We start from the raw sequence: 18389 nt of genomic DNA, 5'->3' as shown, positions 1-18389 counted from the left end.
ATCTTCATTTGGGTTTGCAGATGCCATTGCCTTTGTGAAAAGCAATTTTAAATAGTTATTCCAGATTATCAAAATCCTTATTATCATTACAGTATCATTCAGCTAAAAATGGTTCTAAAGGCAGCTTTGTTTATCATCTTGCATTAACCCTAGAACGCGCAAGCAATTCAATCTACCATAGAAAACAAATGACCTAGCAGGCCTGCGAGGCCCCAGGTATGCGTTCTAGGGTTAAAGGGACTATCCGGTACTTTAACATAGTTGGTATAAAAAAAATTACTTACCGGTTATATGCCTCACAGCTCAAGCGCCAGTGCTCTAGTGGCCCACACTGGTCATATATGTAATTCACTACTCTCAATGGTAAAGATTCTGTGTACAACACGTGACTGAGGAAGGATGAGAGAGGAAACAAGGCTCAAAAAGAGGCAAAACACAGTAAAAATATTTTGTGACTACAACACTGGGACTAAATTACTCACTGTGCTGTAGTCTGAATGACCTTCTATTGGTGGCGAGCTGGACGGGAGCAGCAAAGGTGCGATGTAATAGATAAAAGGTAGAGGTACTGCCTGCTGGTGATTATACTGCCTATGCCTATCTGATTGGTGAATCACTCAGGCAGGAGCGATCACTAGATGACTCTTGGTAAATTCATATTAATGCGAGAGCATCAGATGCAATATGCTAATGAACCTTGGCTCCTGCTCTGCTACGAGCGTGATCTTGCAATCAGATCACAGTTACAGAGGAAAGGGAGACAGTGATCTCTCCATCTCCTCCATTGCCAGCCTGTGTGTATATCACACTGCACTCGGATGTCATGCTGCAATTTTTTTCCTCAGTCCGATTAGGGCTCATTGATTAACATTGGTTCGAATGAAATGCGAGATTTTCTCCCATTGCACTCGTACGAGTCCTATGCCAGTGTGACTCTAGCCTAATATCATGGACCAATCATATAGTTGCCGCCCACCAAATTTGCGATTGCCCTCTGTTTTGTAACTCGTGCTACCAGTATCTGAGCAGACGCAACTGTGACTCCTCTGCACTTGCGCAGTAATAATGATTAAGGGTGGAAACACATCTATGCGAGTAAAATCGGTCCGACTGGGCTGAAAAATACTCGGCTGATTTTAGTTCACGTTAGGTGCGAGTGCAACGCAAGTGCGATGCTTTTTGCTCGCGTGTGTGTTGCGATTGCGATGCTAGTTTCATGCAACATCTTAATTAGATAAAAGCTATTACACATGTGTCATTTAATTAACCTATGGGAATGTGCTGTCACATTCATCTAATGAGCGAAGTTACTGCCACACTCGCAAATGTGAACGGTGGTGCGCGTGTGTGATGCTACTTTTAATCCCCTTCCATAGGAAATCATTGGGACAAATGGTGCGAGAAACTCGCAAAAAAGCAGCATGCTGCGATTTATTTATTTATTTTTTTTTCCTCGGTCCGATTTGGACTGAGAAAAAAATCGCAGATGAGAGCTGAATCATTGACTAACATGTGTCCGATTTCAATGCGAGTTTTTCTCGCATTGCTCTACTGCGAGAAACTCGCAAGGGAGAAGCAGCCCTTACAAAGCATTTGCCCACCAGGGAGCACTTTAGCATGATGCGCATGCTCGTTCTGACCTCGGGTTTCCCTGTCTGAGGTCACACCATGGACGCTAAACCAAAGGTATATCATTTTAACCAATCATACAGTGTATATACAGTATCTGTGTATCTTCCAAAGGGCATTTTATCCTGACGAAGCTGCTCTCAGTGATACCCGTGGGGTTTGTCCCAACACTACTGATCGTTTTGGCCGTGTCCTTCCATGGTGGATGCGTTAGCTCTGCAAATTATCATGCATGCTCTCTAGCTATGTATTACATAAGGCATGCTTCTTTCGCTCTACGCATGGTTTTTACAGGAGTTCCTAAACCAATCATTCCGAGGTTTCCGATCTGCTACCTCTGGGTCATCTCTTGAATTTTGTCCTTTTCTAGTTGCTCAGCTACAAGTTCTTCCGCACTTTTTTGGCTCACCAAACATACCAATAGGTACTAATTGTGGCATGTTTATATTGTTTGATTAGGGTACCCCTTTGTGTATAGCCCTATGGGGCAAACCTATGTGCTATTCTGATTTTGTTGGAATATTTTTTTATTTAATCTCTGTAATATCATTACATTTAACCTCTTTGGTGGCTTAGAACACAAAGAGCTCAGCGTTTGATTTGCGGCTCACAGGAGTGACAGCATATAGATTGTTGTTTTTTTTTTCCATGTTTTTAAGTATGCTTTTTGGTGATTAATATAATGTGTATGATATCATGAATTGTATTTTTACATATTTTGCTGTGCTCATCCTTTTTCTATTGTCCTATAGAATGTAAGCCCATGAGGACAGGATCCTCTTCCCTCTGTACCAGTCTGTCTATTGTAACTTGTATATGTATTTTGTATGTAATCCCTTCTCATGTACAGCACCATGGAATCAATGGTGCTCTATAAATAAATAATAATAATGTATTTTTTTTCTTTTGCTATAAGTAGTTTTTCTATACAGGCTGTAGCACCCAGATTATTGATTCTAGCTCTGCATCCTTTCTCCTATACTTTTGCAAAAAATAAAAATAATTAAACCGAATGGTAAACACAGTTATCGGGGGAAAAACTTCAGGAAAGCCACAATTATGGTTTTTTGGGTTGCTGCAATAACACAAAAAATGCTGAAACAAGCAATCAAAACGTCCTATCTATACCAAAATGGTATAAATGAAAACATGGTCCTGCCCCACAAAAAAAAATAAGCCATCATACAGTTCCAATAGTGAAAACATTACATGTCTCGGGAAAATGGCAACGCAACCCATCCAAATTTTTTTTTTTTTCCAAACTTCTGATTTTTTTTTTTTTTTTTTCCCCACTAAAATAATAAAAAAAAATGGACATGTTTGATATCGCTGTAATCGTACTCATGAGGAGAATCATATTGCCAGGTTATTTTTACAGCATTGTGTACGCCATAAAATCAATTTCCAAAAAACATAACAACTGTCTTGCTTTTGTAGCAGTATAATAGTAAGAAAATGGCACTTCCTTCATGTGGATTTAGAGCGTATTGGGGTGCAATTCAGGTTCCAAAGCCATAGAACGAGGAGTAACAAGGCATTCCCAGAGTAAGCTGAAAGGTATATTTATTTACGTGCGAAACAGAGACGGTTTTCGGTCCAACATGGACCTTCCTCAGTAGCGCATATGTGAGAGACACGTAGCATGCCATGGCAGCCCCCATGTGGCGGTGGATTCAGCGCCTGACATTCTATGCTACGTGTCTCTCACATATGTGCTACTGAGGAAGGTCCATGTTGGACCGAAAACATTCTCTGTTTCGCACTGTGAGGTAGCAACCACCAATGTGGTAAATGGTCGCTATGTGTCGCAGTAGAGAAGGTCCCTGCGATATTAAACTGAAGAGGTTGCTATGGGACTTGTAGTTCCACAAAGGCTTGGTTCTGCATATAAAGGTCAGGTTCCCTTTAACAATGCCAGTGTGCTGTGCAGGTCTGGAGAATCAAACCTCCACCTGTGGGTGTGTCCAGTCTGATTTAGGAGACTGACAGAGTCTCGAATTGAGTCTCTCAGTTGAGCTGGAAGGTGAGTGCAGCCAGGCTAGGGCTGTGGCTGCATTGCTGTAAGGCTGGGGCCACACGGGCACTACTGCGATCCACTTGCATGAGACTCGGCTCGTGCTGGCAGTACAGCAGAGCCGAGTGTCATGCCTGTGTCTTTGCAACTGAGGTCCGTTCGTGCGAGCAGACCTCAGCTGCGGGGGGCGGGCCGGCACTCAGGAGGGGAGGGAGGGATTTCTCTCCCTCTCTCCTGCGTAGCCGGCTATAGCCATTCTCGCACTGCACTAGCAGTACACCGGTGTACTGCGAGTGCAGTGCGATTTTTCTCTCGCCCCATTCACTTGAATGGGTGCGAGAGAAAGAGACTCAGCTTACAATCGCAGCATGCTGCGATTGTTTTCTCAGTCCGATTAGGGCTGAGAAAATAATCGCCCATGTGTGCTGACATTGGTCCGAGGGGAATGCGATGTTTTATCGCACTCCACTCGCACTGTTTTTCTCGCCGTGTGGCTTAGCCCTAACTCTCCTGGAGGAGAGACAGACAGGGGCCTGCAGAGGACCCTGGGTGCTGGGAAGGAACCTCGGCTACAGGTGTATGCTGGCAGGAGCCAAAGAGTGGGGAAAGTTGCTAAACTTCCACTATGGACTTGTAATGGACTGGAAGCCCACGGTACGTGGATTATTTATGTGTAAGAGCAGTTTATGCTGGGAGTGTTTTAAATAAACTTCCGGATTTTTATAAAGAGTCTGTGTACATGTGTTGCTGAAGCTACCTCACCCCGCTGCAGGCGAGTGGAACCCCCAGGTTGCGGGGTGCAACCTCACAGCACATAAATAAATATACCTTTCAGCTTACTCTGGGAGTGCCTTGTTACTTCTCGTTGTATTGCTTTTGTAGCAGGACAATCTGTTGCAAATACTACACGTGTGCACATACACAAACTCTTAGGCAGAGGAAATTAAAACTAGATAGTCTTAATTTGTACCCAATTTTTCACAGCCCTTTATACTCAAGTTTGCACCATCGGTTACCATGGATTACCATGGTCAACTACATAATGCTAAATTTTCCCAGAATTTTGGTTCAATTTCAGATTCCACATTCTGATAGACCTAGTCCTCTGAAGAGTGCGGAGAGAAACATGCCTAAAACATAATAAATGTGGCCCTTGTTTTGGTGCAAATAAAGCAAGAATTCTGGTACGTGTAGCTTAATAAACATGGTGAACTGTTCTCCGAAATAACATCCTTGTATGCAAACCAGGAGTTCTGTGAGAGATGTTTAATTCCAGCACATTAAAGCACCACTCCAATGTTGTGGGGGGTTTTCAGCACTGAAGTGGTGGTTTAAATGTAAGCCCCCTGCCCCTTGTCATATACTCACCCTCGATGGCTTCCCTATTTATGTTGCTCCGGTCCCGTGGCACCATCTTGTGACTATAACTTCTGTCTGGCCAGAAGTCAGAAGTTATTTCACAACCGCTCATTGCATCTCTATGTGAGCTAGAACAAGGCTCTCATAGACTTGTATTGAAAAGTGACCTCCAGCGCACTCCCTGAAACACTGGAGCGTCTGTGAAGGTCCCAATCTGTAGCAGTCCAATCAAAGGGACACTGGAAAATGGTGAAGATGGCAGCAGGTGAGTATAAGGCTATGTGCGCACTTTGCGTGTTTTCATGCGTTTCCGCAGCGTTTTCAACTGCAGCGTTTTATTGCCAAAATGCATGCGTTTTGATTCTCCAGCAAAGTCTATGGGAAATTGGGCTTTCTTGTGCGCACAATGTTGTTTAAAACGCAGCATTTTAGTTACAGAAAATTTGGCAAAAACTCAGCGTTTAAAGAGCAACATGTCAATTGTTTTTGCCATTTTGGCAGCATTTTGCTAACATTAGAGTCAATGAGAAGTTGCAAAACGCATTCTACATCACAATCCTAGCGTTTTACATGCTTTTTTGACAATTTAAATGCATGCGTTTTTGACATTATATTAAGGGCATGATATGTCCCTTTACACACACACATAGGCCGACAATTAAAATTATGAAAATCAATAATTTAACGTTATTTTATACATAATTATTAAGTTATCATTTTAATAAAATCAGCTATTTTGTGTATGATTTTAATCATTTGTTATCATTTTTTTCCCTTTTTTTCATAGGGTTTGAAAGTTAAAACTTTATTTAGCAGTGTATTTGTCTTCAAAACGCATCTGACCTTAAGCAATGAAAAAGCAGGTAAAACGCGGTAAAAACGCAAGAGTATTTATCGCGTTTTTGTGGAAAAACCAAATTTGCCAAAGACCATTTCTGCCAGAGGATGCGTTTACAACTGCAACTACCTCAACGCAAAGTGCGCACATAGCCCAGGGGACGTAGATTTAAAGCACCCCTCCAGCGGGGAAGTAAAAAAATATATAATACTGAAGTGGTGATTTAAGAAGATTCCCCCATCCTGTTTCCCCTAAAAGAACATTGTTCAATGCAATTTTGGGCAGTTTTCTCAAAGAGGTTTCACTGCACTTGAATATATTAAGAGTAAAGTTAAAAACATAGAAGTTTGAGTAGAAAGCAGAAGACATACCGCTGAGTGCTGAGCTTCTGTGTGCAAGAGGATGAGGAAGTAACTGCAGACCTGACGGATCATTGCTCTCCGCCTCATTAGTCAGGATTAGCAAATCAGACCTGAGATTGCACCTACATGTACATTAGGCTGGTTTCACACTACGTTTATTTAACATCCGTCCATAACGTTTTTTTAGCGGAAAAACGGATCCAGTGCAAATGCGTTTTCACTTCAATGCATTTGCAATGGACTCGCGTTAACATGCGTTCACCTGCGTTTGCGTGCGTTATAGTGAGGATCCAGCGACTTGCAGTTTTTTAACATCTTTCAAAAACGCTACTTGTAGCGTTTTTGAGCTGCGTCCAAATACTGCATGTCACCGGATCCTGACTAAACAGCACGCAAACGCAGGTGAACGCTGGCGTGCTGATAGACAGGATCCTGCTTGCTCTACTGAGCATGCCCAGAAACCAGTCTCGCGTGATCTGTCTCTCTCTCCTCCTCCCTCCCTCACCCTCTCTCTCTCTATCTCTGTCTTTCCCCCTTCCTCCCCTCCCTCTCTCTCCCACCTGAGAGCTGCGGACACTCGTAACCAAGGTAAATATCGCGTAACCACTTCTCTTAGTTACCCGATGTTTACGTTGGTTACGGGTGCAGGCAGCCCTGCTCCTAGCAGCTGCAGACACTCGTAACCAAGATAAATATCGGGTATCCAAGCCCGATGTTTACCTTGGTTACCAGCGTCTGCAGCTGTCAGAAGCCGGCTCCCAGTCTAGCTCCCCTCATTCCCGATCACATGACTCCAATGCCCGCCCCTAAACATCCAGTGACAGGATCCTGCAAAATAACAGATGCGTTTGCATGCGTTTTTTGCTGTAAAAGCAGGATCCGCTTTTGCAGCAAAAAACCGTTCCTGACGCATGTTAAATAAACGGTGTGAAACCAGCCTTACATGTACATTACAGACCTCTGTACTGCAGTGCTAGAGAACAGTGTAAGTGCTGCTAGCAAGGGTATGCCAGCCCATCAAATGCAGCGGTGATGACCCCCAACCATTCTGAGAAAGGAAACGTATTCTTAACCCTTACTGTCCATAGAAAAGAAGGAAGGATACAAACATTTGAGTACAAAGAGCTGAGACAATCGTTTTCAAAGCTACCCTTGAATACTATGGTTATACGTTTGAAAACCACTTTAGCTTTCACCATTAAAACAGCTGTCCAAGAATCTGACCAATGGTCTATCCTTAGGATGGGTCTTCAGAATCAGGGTCGCACAGTGGCTCAGTGGTTAGCACTGTAGGAATGGAAATCTGGGATCATATCTCACCAAAGACAACATCTGAAAAGAGTCTACGTGGGTTTCCTTCAGTTTCCTCACACTTAAAAGACTAACTGATAGGGAATTAGAGTGAGAGCCCAATAGGGACAATGATGATGATTAGTGATGAGCAGGCACTACAATGCTCAAGTGCTCAGTACTCGTAACTAGTGATGAGCGGGCACTACCATGCTCAGGTGCTCAGTACTCGTAACTAGTGATGAGCGGGCACTACCATGCTCAGGTGCTCAGTACTCGTAACTAGTGATGAGTGAGCATTACCATGCTCGGTACTCGTAACTAGTGATGAGCAGGAACTACCATGCTCGGGTCCTCGGTACTCAAAACTAGTGATGAGCGGGCACTACCATGCTCGGGTGCTCAGTACTCGTAACTAGTGATGAGCGGGCACTACCATGCTCAGATGCTCAGTATTCGTAACTAATGATGAGCGGGCACTACCATGCTCAGATGCTCGGTACATGTAACTAGTATTGAGTGGGCACTACCATGCTCGGCTGCTCGGTTCTCGTAACTAGTGATGAGGGGGCACTACCATGCTCAGATGCTCAGTACTCGTAACTAGTAATGAGCGAGCACCACCATACTCGGGTGCTCGGAACCCGTAACTAGTGCTGAGCGGGCACTACCATGCTCGGGTGCTCAGTACTCATAACAAGCAATTGATGCTCAGTGACTCAAGTTCACAAGTATAATGGAAGACAATAGGGAAATCGAGTCTTTTTTCTGAAGATTTCCTGTAAAAATGCTTGACTTCCATTATACTTGGGTGCTCAAGTCACTCCCATCCGAGCATTAACTGCTGGTTACAAGTACTGAGCACCCGAGCATGGTAGTGCCTGCTCATCACTAATGATGATGCCTGTAAAGTGCTGTGGAAGTAACGGTGCTATATAGGCAAGGAAAAAAAATAAAACATCAGATTAGTAGGAGACCAACATACAATATATTGGTAGAACATTATAGCTATGTACACTTAGGAGTAGAACTGAAGTCAGTGAGAACGCATACTATCTAGGGGAATAGGAGATAAGATACAGCAGCTGAGAATGGTCTTAACACAGTTTACAAGGGATCTGCTGCTCTGGATCGGTACCTCCAGCGGCTTACTGTGCATAGGCAGAAAGTCATCAGTCAGCTAATGGGGGCTAACTGATCTAGAGCTATTTAGCTTTATGAACATAGCCCAATACAAAGTCAGAACAGGTTTATTTATCTTGGTGAGCAATTGAAGCAATATTACAAAACGATCTAAATAAAATATCTCAATGGCCAAACACTTGGTAGGTTTAATGTTGATAAATGTAGAGTAAAGCTGGTGTCACACTAAACGACAGCGACAACGACGTCGCTGTTACGTCACCATTTTCGGTGACGTAACAGCGACCTTGTAAGTCGCTGTTATGATCGCTGCTTAGCTGTCAAACACAGCAGAAGCAGCGATCATAAGGTCGCTGTGCTACATGTTCAGAGAGCAGGGAGCCGCGCTTAGCGCTGGCTCCTTGCTCTCCTGCAGCACACATCGGGTTAATTAACTCGATGTGTGCTGCAGCTACATGTCACAGTTCAGAGAGCAGGGAGCCGCGCTTAGCGCTGGCTCCTTGCTCTCCTGCAGCACACATCGGGTTAATTAACCCGATGTGTGCTGCAGCTACATGTCACAGTGCAGAGAGCAGGGAGCCGCGCGCACTGCTTAGCGCTGGCTCCTTGCTCTCCTTGCTACAGTATACGTCGGGTTAATTACCCGATGCGTACTGCAGCCACTTGTCACAGTGCAGGAGCCGGCACTGGCAGCAAGAGCGGAGGCTGGTAACCAGCGTAAACATCGGGTAACCAGGGAAAGGTCTTCCCTTGGTTACCCGATGTTTACGCTGGTTACAGCTTACCGCAGCTGCCAGTGCCGGCTCCTGATCGCTTCATTTCGTCGCTCTCTCGCTGTCACACACAGCGATGTGTGTGTCACAGCGGGAGAGTGACGACCAAAAAATGAAGCTGGACATTCAGCAACGACCGGCGACCTCACAGCAGGGGCCAGGTCGTTGCTGGATGTCACACACAGCGACAGCGACGGGACGTCGCTGCAACGTCACAGAAAATGGTGACGTAGCAGCGACGTCGTTGTCGTCGTCGTTATGTGTGACACCAGCTTAATGCACCTAGGACGGAGTAATCCTACTGCTGCATATACGTTAAATGGAAGTAAACTCCGGACTACAGAACAGGAGAAGGACTTGGTTATTCCGGTTACAAAGAGTGATCAGTGAGCACTACTACTCGAGTCATGCTCATCTGAGTATCCAACTGCTCCTGTACCGAGCACCCGAGCATGGTAGTGCTCACTCCTCACTAGTTACTAGTAAGCTGAGCAGCAGCACTCAATGTCAGGCAGCAGCTGCTAAAGCAAACAAGATTTTAGGGTGTATAAAAAGAGAGATTAGATCCCGTGATCCCAACGTATTGTTACCCCTCTATAAATCACTTGTAAGGCCACATCTGGAATATGGGATCCAGTTTTGGCTTTCAGTTTTTAAAAAAAAAAGTTAGAGTCAGTTCAAAGGCGGCAACTAGATTATTACAAGGAATGGAAGGCTCCCATCTGATGAGAAGTTGGCAGAGTTGGGCTTGTTTAGCTTAGAAAAAAGACGTCTCAGAGAAGATCTCATTTATATGTATAAAATGGCGCCAGAGAGCAGAGCACACGCATGCATGGACTTTAGCGCTATTTTAATGAAGACATAATTACTGTGGCAATGCGAACGCACCCCTGCAGCAGCAATGGTGGCGTGGCATGATATTTAAATAAAGAAAAGGGGGCATGCAACACAAGACGCAGGAGGAGGAATATACACCGAGGACCCGACCCACAAAGGCTCGCCGCGATGCACACGTCAATCAGAGGTGCAGTGCATTTCTGCAACGTTCAATAAAGATATTTCAGCAATCAAGCATCCAATCTTTCAACAAAAGGTGTGCCTGCAATCAGCATCCTAGTGCCAGCATGGCACGGCCTTTACTTTATATAGCAAAATCCTGCTGGTTGGTTCCCTTTATGGAAATTCATCAAGACTAGAGTTGTATTTGTTAGTCTTGACCCACGATCAGCTTGAGAAAGATGCACTAAATTCATTGCTTTGGCCTATTCATGGGATGGGTGATAACTTTCTGATCACTGGGGGTTAGATTGCAGAGACCCCTACTGATCCCAAGAACGGAGCCATGATCATCCACATTGCCACTCCACTCAATGGGACCAGCAGAGATAGCTGAGCACTGTGCTTGGCTGGTCTTTGGCACACCCAAAAGAATAAATGGAGTAGCAGTGTGTATGATTAACTACCGCTCCATCCACTTGGCAATCTTCAGAGCGCCAGGGATTGGACCAATGGTTGTACCCTAAGGCACCAGAGTTAGAAATATAATCCAGTCGTGCTTGAGCATACCAAAACATTTGTACAATTTCATGCTTTTAACACTAGAACTACTGAGGTAGTCATTTTGACTAGTTTGCACTATGTATTTCTATATAGGTGTCACGAGTCCAGTAGTTCTAGTGTCAATTCTGGGTTCACACACAACGACAGCGACGTCGCTGTTACGTCACCATTTCCTGTGACGTAACAGCAACCTTACATGATCGCTAGTTAGCTGTCAAACATGTAATTTTAAACAGCGACCTCGACGGTCGTTGGGACGTGTCACACGCGTCGCTGTGTGACGACTCAGACCTTGATAGAGGCGTGGTGTTTACCCCTAGACATGTTTTGCGTTGCCTCTTTTCACGCCCCTCTGTTCCGATTGGTGATTGCTACAGCGCCTTTGCGTTGCCTTTTTCACGCCCCTCTGTTCCGATTGGTGATCACTACAGCGGCGCCTGATTGGGTGACCGTGCCAAACAAAGGAAGACACAAAGAACGACACGCTAGCGACACCAGACAGAGAATCTCTACTACGTGGAACAAAGAATGGAACTTAAAGAATGAAATCACTGTAACGCCTTTGGCAAGTTACCCAATCAGAACGCTGTTATGACCACCAATCGGAGTCGTGGGGGCGTTGTAACATACACCGCAAAAACACGCCCTTGTCCTGCCTGCAGTCCTACGTCACTGCCTTCAGTGTCGTCGCGACCGTCGCTGCTGCAGTGTCAAACACAAGGATACATGTGGCGCAGCGGGATAGCAGCGATCAAAAAATGACCTGGAATATTCAAGAGCGAGCAGCGATCTCGCAGCAGGGGTCTGATCGTTGTTATGTGTCACACACAGCGACGTCGCTGTTGAGGTCGTTGCTACGTCACAGAAAATGGCGACTTAGCAGCGATGTCGTTGTCGCTGTGTGTGACACCACCATAACTTTGTCGGAGGTTTGCTGTCAGTCATGAATAGGAAGGTGATAATGGGTGAAGATAAGAGCAAGGTAGGCAGAAACTGGGGAAGTGCTTTGACATTCCCAGAGCACTTAAGTCTCATATGCATTTGAATTAAAACAATGATTTCTTTTTGGAAACATTGAACAAAAATACTGATGTCAATGAGGTCTTAAAGTGTTATCTGGGACTTATCGTCATCATCATCACATGATAAGTGGGGGTAACACACACAGCACCCTCGCCAATCAGCTGTTCCTGGCAGCCGGATGTTCAGCGTTGCAGAGCTGCATAGTGCCCTATCCCGGTACTGCACACCCACCCCCTTTGAATTAAGTAGGGAGTGAATTTGCAGTACCAGGCCATGGCCACATTTCTATTGATGGGGCTGTGCAGCTCTGCAACTCAGCACATCCGCCCACCGGTACCAGGAACAACTGATTGGGAGGGGTGGTGGCTGTCACCCTCCCACTGATCACATATTGATGACCTATCATACATATAGGCCTTCATTATAGAAGTCCTAGACAACCCCAAGCTGTATTTACACTGAAACATAATCGGAAATTACCATTCTTAAAAACGCTCATCTAATGATTATTTTGCAGTGTAAATAAACTGCAGATCAGCCAATGACCAAGAAAAATGCAGCGCAAAAGATCATTATTCTCACCAGTCCTATGTAAACAGAACTCAAACTTCTGAGGAGCATGGCAGCCTATAAGTACTGCGTGATCTATTACAGATCGCTCAGTGCACATCTTTTACTTTGGTTTGACTGTATAAACCAGCTATGAAGCGACCAAAGATTGGTAAACGTTTACAGATAGGTGATTGTAATGTGCCACTGATATCATGTCCCTCTTCAAAGGAGAAGTGGAGATAAAGTCTGAATATTAAAAAAAAGAGAGCGCTCAGATGGATTCCAACACTGGATATTCTACAATGGAAGGCTCTTCATGTTGACTATTAAGATATAGTACGAAACATATACAGCTGCACACTAAAATGTTAACAATGAAAAAGTGAACTCTGGCATTGCATTACTGCTATAGGAATATTTTTAAAAAAAAGACACGTTTAGCTTATATATTGGTCAATGCATGTGAGCCCGATCACCAACGGCAAGGTAATCTCTGTATATCGGGAACCGAATGAATTGCCACTCTCTGGGTGACAAAACCTCCATGTCTGGGCAAAAAGCCACTATCTGGGTTAAAACCTCCATGTCTGGGAAGCTAGACTCCCGGTATAAGGGGAGTGAACACAGCCTTGTTATAGGGCGGAGTGCTCAATCAGAAAGAGATGCACTACAAATATACAAAAAGACTGACCCGCACATCCAATAGGTGTGAACAGGTACTTGCTAGCAGTCTTTTTGTATATTTGTAATGACTATTAAGATATAGTCTTGTATATAGAGAAGTCGGTGCAGCATTTGGCATTCAGGGCGTGTTGCGTCTATATATGAATCAGGGCAGATTATGTTTGAGTATTTTATTTTTATTTGTTTGTTTGTTTTTTTTTAAATATGTATATTTTATGTTTTTATTTGTGCTGTAGCTTTTTATTTAAACATATTGCAATCTGGTTTAACAATAAAAAAAAAAAAGTAATTTTATACAAAAGCCAATTGTATACCAAAAGTAGCGGAGTTACAGTAAGAAATGGAGTAGCAGAGATGGGTTGAATGTATGAGGAATGAAGAATATTGCATAGTCAACATATTCAACTGTGTAACATTTGTTTGGCGGTTTGAATGATGCATCGTTGACCATTTCTAGCCTTCTGTCACTCATGGGAAAGCGCTATTCTTATAAACTATATACTGATACAAACAATTTGAAACAGATGGACCCCCTGTAGTGTTTTTTGTTTTTTTTTGTTTTTTTTAAAAGGATCTGGTCACATGTTTTTGCTATGTAATCTAAGTATGACATGCTGTAGGGGTTAAAACTCAGAATTCAACTAAGTGTCACATGCCACCTCCTGTGCTGTTGTTTACTTAAGCTAATTCATCACTAGGACATTATTACTCTCACTAGCTGGCTCAAGCCCTGTTGACGGACTCCATCTTCTCTTGTGTTTAGCAGATCACTGTCTATAGAAATCTATATTGAAAGCCTGTTGTGGGCGGGGGCAGCTTTCTCAGCTCTGCTGCATTGCTAAATATAAAAACATTTTATTGTGTCAGAACTGCTGCACCCAGTAATCTCAGTGACTCATCATTGGATTCAGAGCCTTTTTGCCTACATCATGATGCTCTCAGATTAGGTAGCAAAAACCTGCTGACAGGTTTTCTTTAACCCTTTCACAACCTTTGACGCAGTTTTACGTCAAAGGTCCTGTCCCTCCCTTTGATGCGACTCGCAGGCTAAGGCCCGTTTCACACGTCAGTGAAAAACACAGACGTTTTTCACTGGCGTGTAAAACACGCACATGTCCCTGCGTGTGCCGAAAATCACGGCACACGTGGGTTGTCTAAGTGCAATCCAGGCTCCGTTCTCCGTGGCCTGTGATTGCACTTAGAGATTCACTCACCTGCGCCCGCTCCCGCTGTCCGTGGTGCTGAATCCTCCCGCGACGCAGCATCCGGCCGGCGCTGACCCCCGCAGCAGCTGCTTCCGGGTCGGCTGTGTCGCGCATAATGAATATGCGCGACAGTAATCAGCCGGCACAGAATGAGCAGGGAGGACATCGCTGGACGCCGGGTGAGTTAAAATGTTTATTATTTTAAATGCACGTTTTTTTCTGGCACGTGTTTCACGGACCACACCACTGCGTGGTCCGTGGAACATCAGTGATGCCAGAAAAAAATGGACATGTCTCCGTGCAGCAATCACGCACACACGGGTACGCCGCATGGAGACACGTGCAGTGACAAATCACTGACGTGTGAGCAGACCCATTCATTATAATGGGACTGCGTATGTCAGTGATTCTGGTACGTTTAAAAAAAAAGCACAAACGTACCAGAATCACTGACGTGTGAAAGGGGCCTAAACCTGCATCTTTCCCTGTACATGACAGCTGATCTGATCAGTCGACATGTGCTTCTAATAGCCGTAGGTGGATTGGATACCCACCCACGGCTGTTAACCAGTTAAATACTGTTGCCAATCTCTGAAAGCGGGATTTAACACATGCGTGGCGGTAAGGGCTGGTTCACACTAAGCGACAACGAGGTCGCTGTTACGTCACCATTTTCTGTGACGTAACAGCGACCTTGTAAGTCGCTGTTATGATCGCTGCTTAGCTGTCAAACACAGCAGCTGAAGCAGCGATCATAACCGCGAGAGCAGGGAGCCGCACACAATGCTTAGCGCTGGCTCCTTGCTCTCCTAGCTACAGTACACATCGGGTTAATTAACCCGATGTGTGCTGCAGCTACATGTGCAGAGAGCAGGGAGCCACGCACACTGCTTAGCGCTGGCTCCTTGCTCTCCTAGCTACAGTACACATCGGGTTAATTAACCCGATGTGTACTGCAGCTACATGTGCAGAGAGCCGGAGCCGGCAGCACAGGCAGCGTGAGAGCTGCGGAGGCTGGTAACTAAGGTAAATATCGGGTAACCACCTTGGTTACCCGATGTTTACCCTGGTTACAGCTTACCGCAGCTGCCAGACGCCGGCTCCTGCTCCCTGCTCGCTTCATTTCGTCGCTCTCTCGCTGTCACACACAGCGATCTGTGTGTCACAGCGGGAGAGCGCCTTTGAAGAAAACGAACCAGGGCTGTGTGTAACGAGCAGCGATCTCGCAGCAGGGGCCAGATCGCTGCTCAGTGTCACACACAGCGAGATCGCTAATGAGGTCACTGTTGCGTCACCAAAACCGTGCCGTAGCAGCGATTTCGGTAGCGATCTCGCTATGTGTGAAGCACCCCTAAGACATCATTCCTGGCTCCCATGATACGATCGTGGGGCACCGATTGGTTGTCATGAAAGCCCGGGATTAGATAACAAGCACAATAGGGACTTAACAGTATAATATCAATGGCACTGAAGGGACAATGCTCACCTGGTAGGGGTTGCGTGCCCACAATCACAGATGATCACTTAAATATCTCATCTGCTGCAGCCCCTCGGAATTGAAAGGTTAAAATCCGCTCTGCCGATGGATGTGAAGAGGACAAGTCAGGTAAGTATAATCCAAGTACTTTATTAGGTCTACGCATTTCAAAGTATAAACTTGTTCATCAGGACAGAAACCACTATCGTAGTTTCTGTCCTTCAGCTGGTGTCACACATAGCGACAACGACAACGACGTCGCTGTTACGTCACCATTTTCTGTGACGTAACAGCGACCTTATAAGTCGCTGTTATGATCGCTGCTTAGCTGTCAAACACAGCGACGCAGCAGCGATCATAACGTCGCTACATGTGCAGAGAGCAGGGAGCCGCGCACCTCTAAGCGCTGGCTCCTTGATCTCCTAGCTACAGTACACATCGGGTTAATTAACCCGATGTGTACTGCAGCTACATGTCACAGTGCAGAGAGCAGGGAATTGCTGCTCTGGCAGTAACTGTAGTACATTTTTTAACCTGAATTCCCAGTATTTATCAATGGTTACTGGTATGTTTCGGATTTTCAGTCAAACCAGGAATACAAGTATCCTTTGTATTTTGCAGGAAACATATGTTTTGGAGTGATTCACCACTATATCCCTGTGGCAGGGTATTCCCTTGTTTTTCTTGTTTGCACACTGTTGCTAGTTCTCACAGGTATATTCCTTGAGTGTCATTAATTAATGCCTATGTATGTACTCCAATGGAAATGGCGAACCAATGTTTTTATGTCCTTCCTTTACAGGAAAGATTACCTTTCATACATTCTTCTTCAAAGGGGTCACTAGTATATTCAATATCTTGAGTGATGTGATGGTTCCCAAACACCGCTAGAAAACCTATTCTGGCCTCGTTATCTGCTAAGAGGTAATATGAATAGACAACCTAATATGTGCCTATTTTAGCATGCCTCTGTGTAGGATATGTATAATCATATACACATCTTATCATCCTCACAGGATTGGCAAATATACAATTCTATATAATTATAAGATAAGACTATACATCTCCTTGAGAATCAGAGTGGACATAAAAACCTGCCTACTCATAAACAAGTGTACACACTACTACGTCTATATCCAGGTAGAAACTTATACTCTATACTGATGATAAGCTGTTTCTGAGCATATGAATGATTATAAGCTATACTTTCATTTTCCTGTATTTTCACAGGGACTAGCCTTTGATAACTTCATTAACCTCCTGGACATTAAACAGTCCTCTCATTTAACTATACATTAAGAGGGAACATACATCATTACTCTGAATAAGAAGACCGGTTTCCCTGTAAGTGACCCATACATCTGTGTGCTTAGAGCAGTGCAGTTTTTTCATCTATGTATTGATATTATGTTTTCGTTCATCTTTTCAGGTGTCCTTTTTGAGAAGTGACTCATAACATATCCTCTGATGATCCCCTTTTACTGCGTTAGGGGGGGTGAAACGCGTCAGGAGAGCAGGGGGATCCATAAGCTAAGTGGAACTCCAGGCTCCTACCTAACCTATCCAACAACTTTCAATTAGGGAAACTATACCTAATATAAGAACCCTGGACATCTAACGCATTACTATTTTTGTTTGTCTACGGTTCTATTGTATGCACTTTATCACTTTTCTGGTGGTGGTTATCCCTGCTGGAGATCGACAAGGACAGTGAGGGTTACATATACCTTAGGTAGAGTGAGGTTAGTACATCTATTCACTAGCAAGAAGGTAGATACAGTATACATCAAACGAGTATCAGCCTGACAGTGACCTAGTTACATCTATGTTCTGTCCCCCTCTGTATGAACCACTGTCCGAAGCTACGCTCAGGCGTGGGTATAACCTCGGTTTACACCTGCACTTTATATGTATGTCTATGTGATCTACAAATTTGAAAAATAAGAACACTACAAATGTTCTGTTTTAATATTTATGAAATTTAATAAAACATTTTTATGAGAGTAGTCATAGTAGTGGTGTTTTAAGTATAATCCAAGTACTTTATTAGGTCTACGCATTTCAAAGTGTAAACTTGTTCATCAGGACAGAAACCACTATCGTAGTTTCTGTCCTTAAGCTGGGTTCACACTAAGCGACAGCGACGTCGCTGTTACGTCACCATTTTCTGTGACGTAACAGCGACCTTGTAAGTTGCTGTTATGATCGCTGCTTAGCTGTCAAACACAGCGACGCAGCAGCGATCATAACGTCGCTACATGTGCACAGAGCAGGAGCCGGCACTAGCAGCAAAGCAAGAGCGGCGGAAGCTGGTAACGAAGGTAAATATCGGGTAACCAGGGAAAGGTCTTCCCTTGGTTACCCGATGTTTACAGTGGTTACAGCTTTCTGCAGCTGCCAGTGCCGGCTCCTGCTCCCTGCTCGCTTCATTTCGTCGCTCTCTCGCTGTCACACACAGCGATGTGTGCTTCACAGCGGGA

This window comes from Anomaloglossus baeobatrachus, chromosome 1, assembly GCF_048569485.1.
Source record: "Anomaloglossus baeobatrachus isolate aAnoBae1 chromosome 1, aAnoBae1.hap1, whole genome shotgun sequence".
NCBI classification, from domain to species: domain Eukaryota; kingdom Metazoa; phylum Chordata; class Amphibia; order Anura; family Aromobatidae; genus Anomaloglossus; species Anomaloglossus baeobatrachus.
This window is presented reverse-complemented; position numbering follows the sequence as displayed.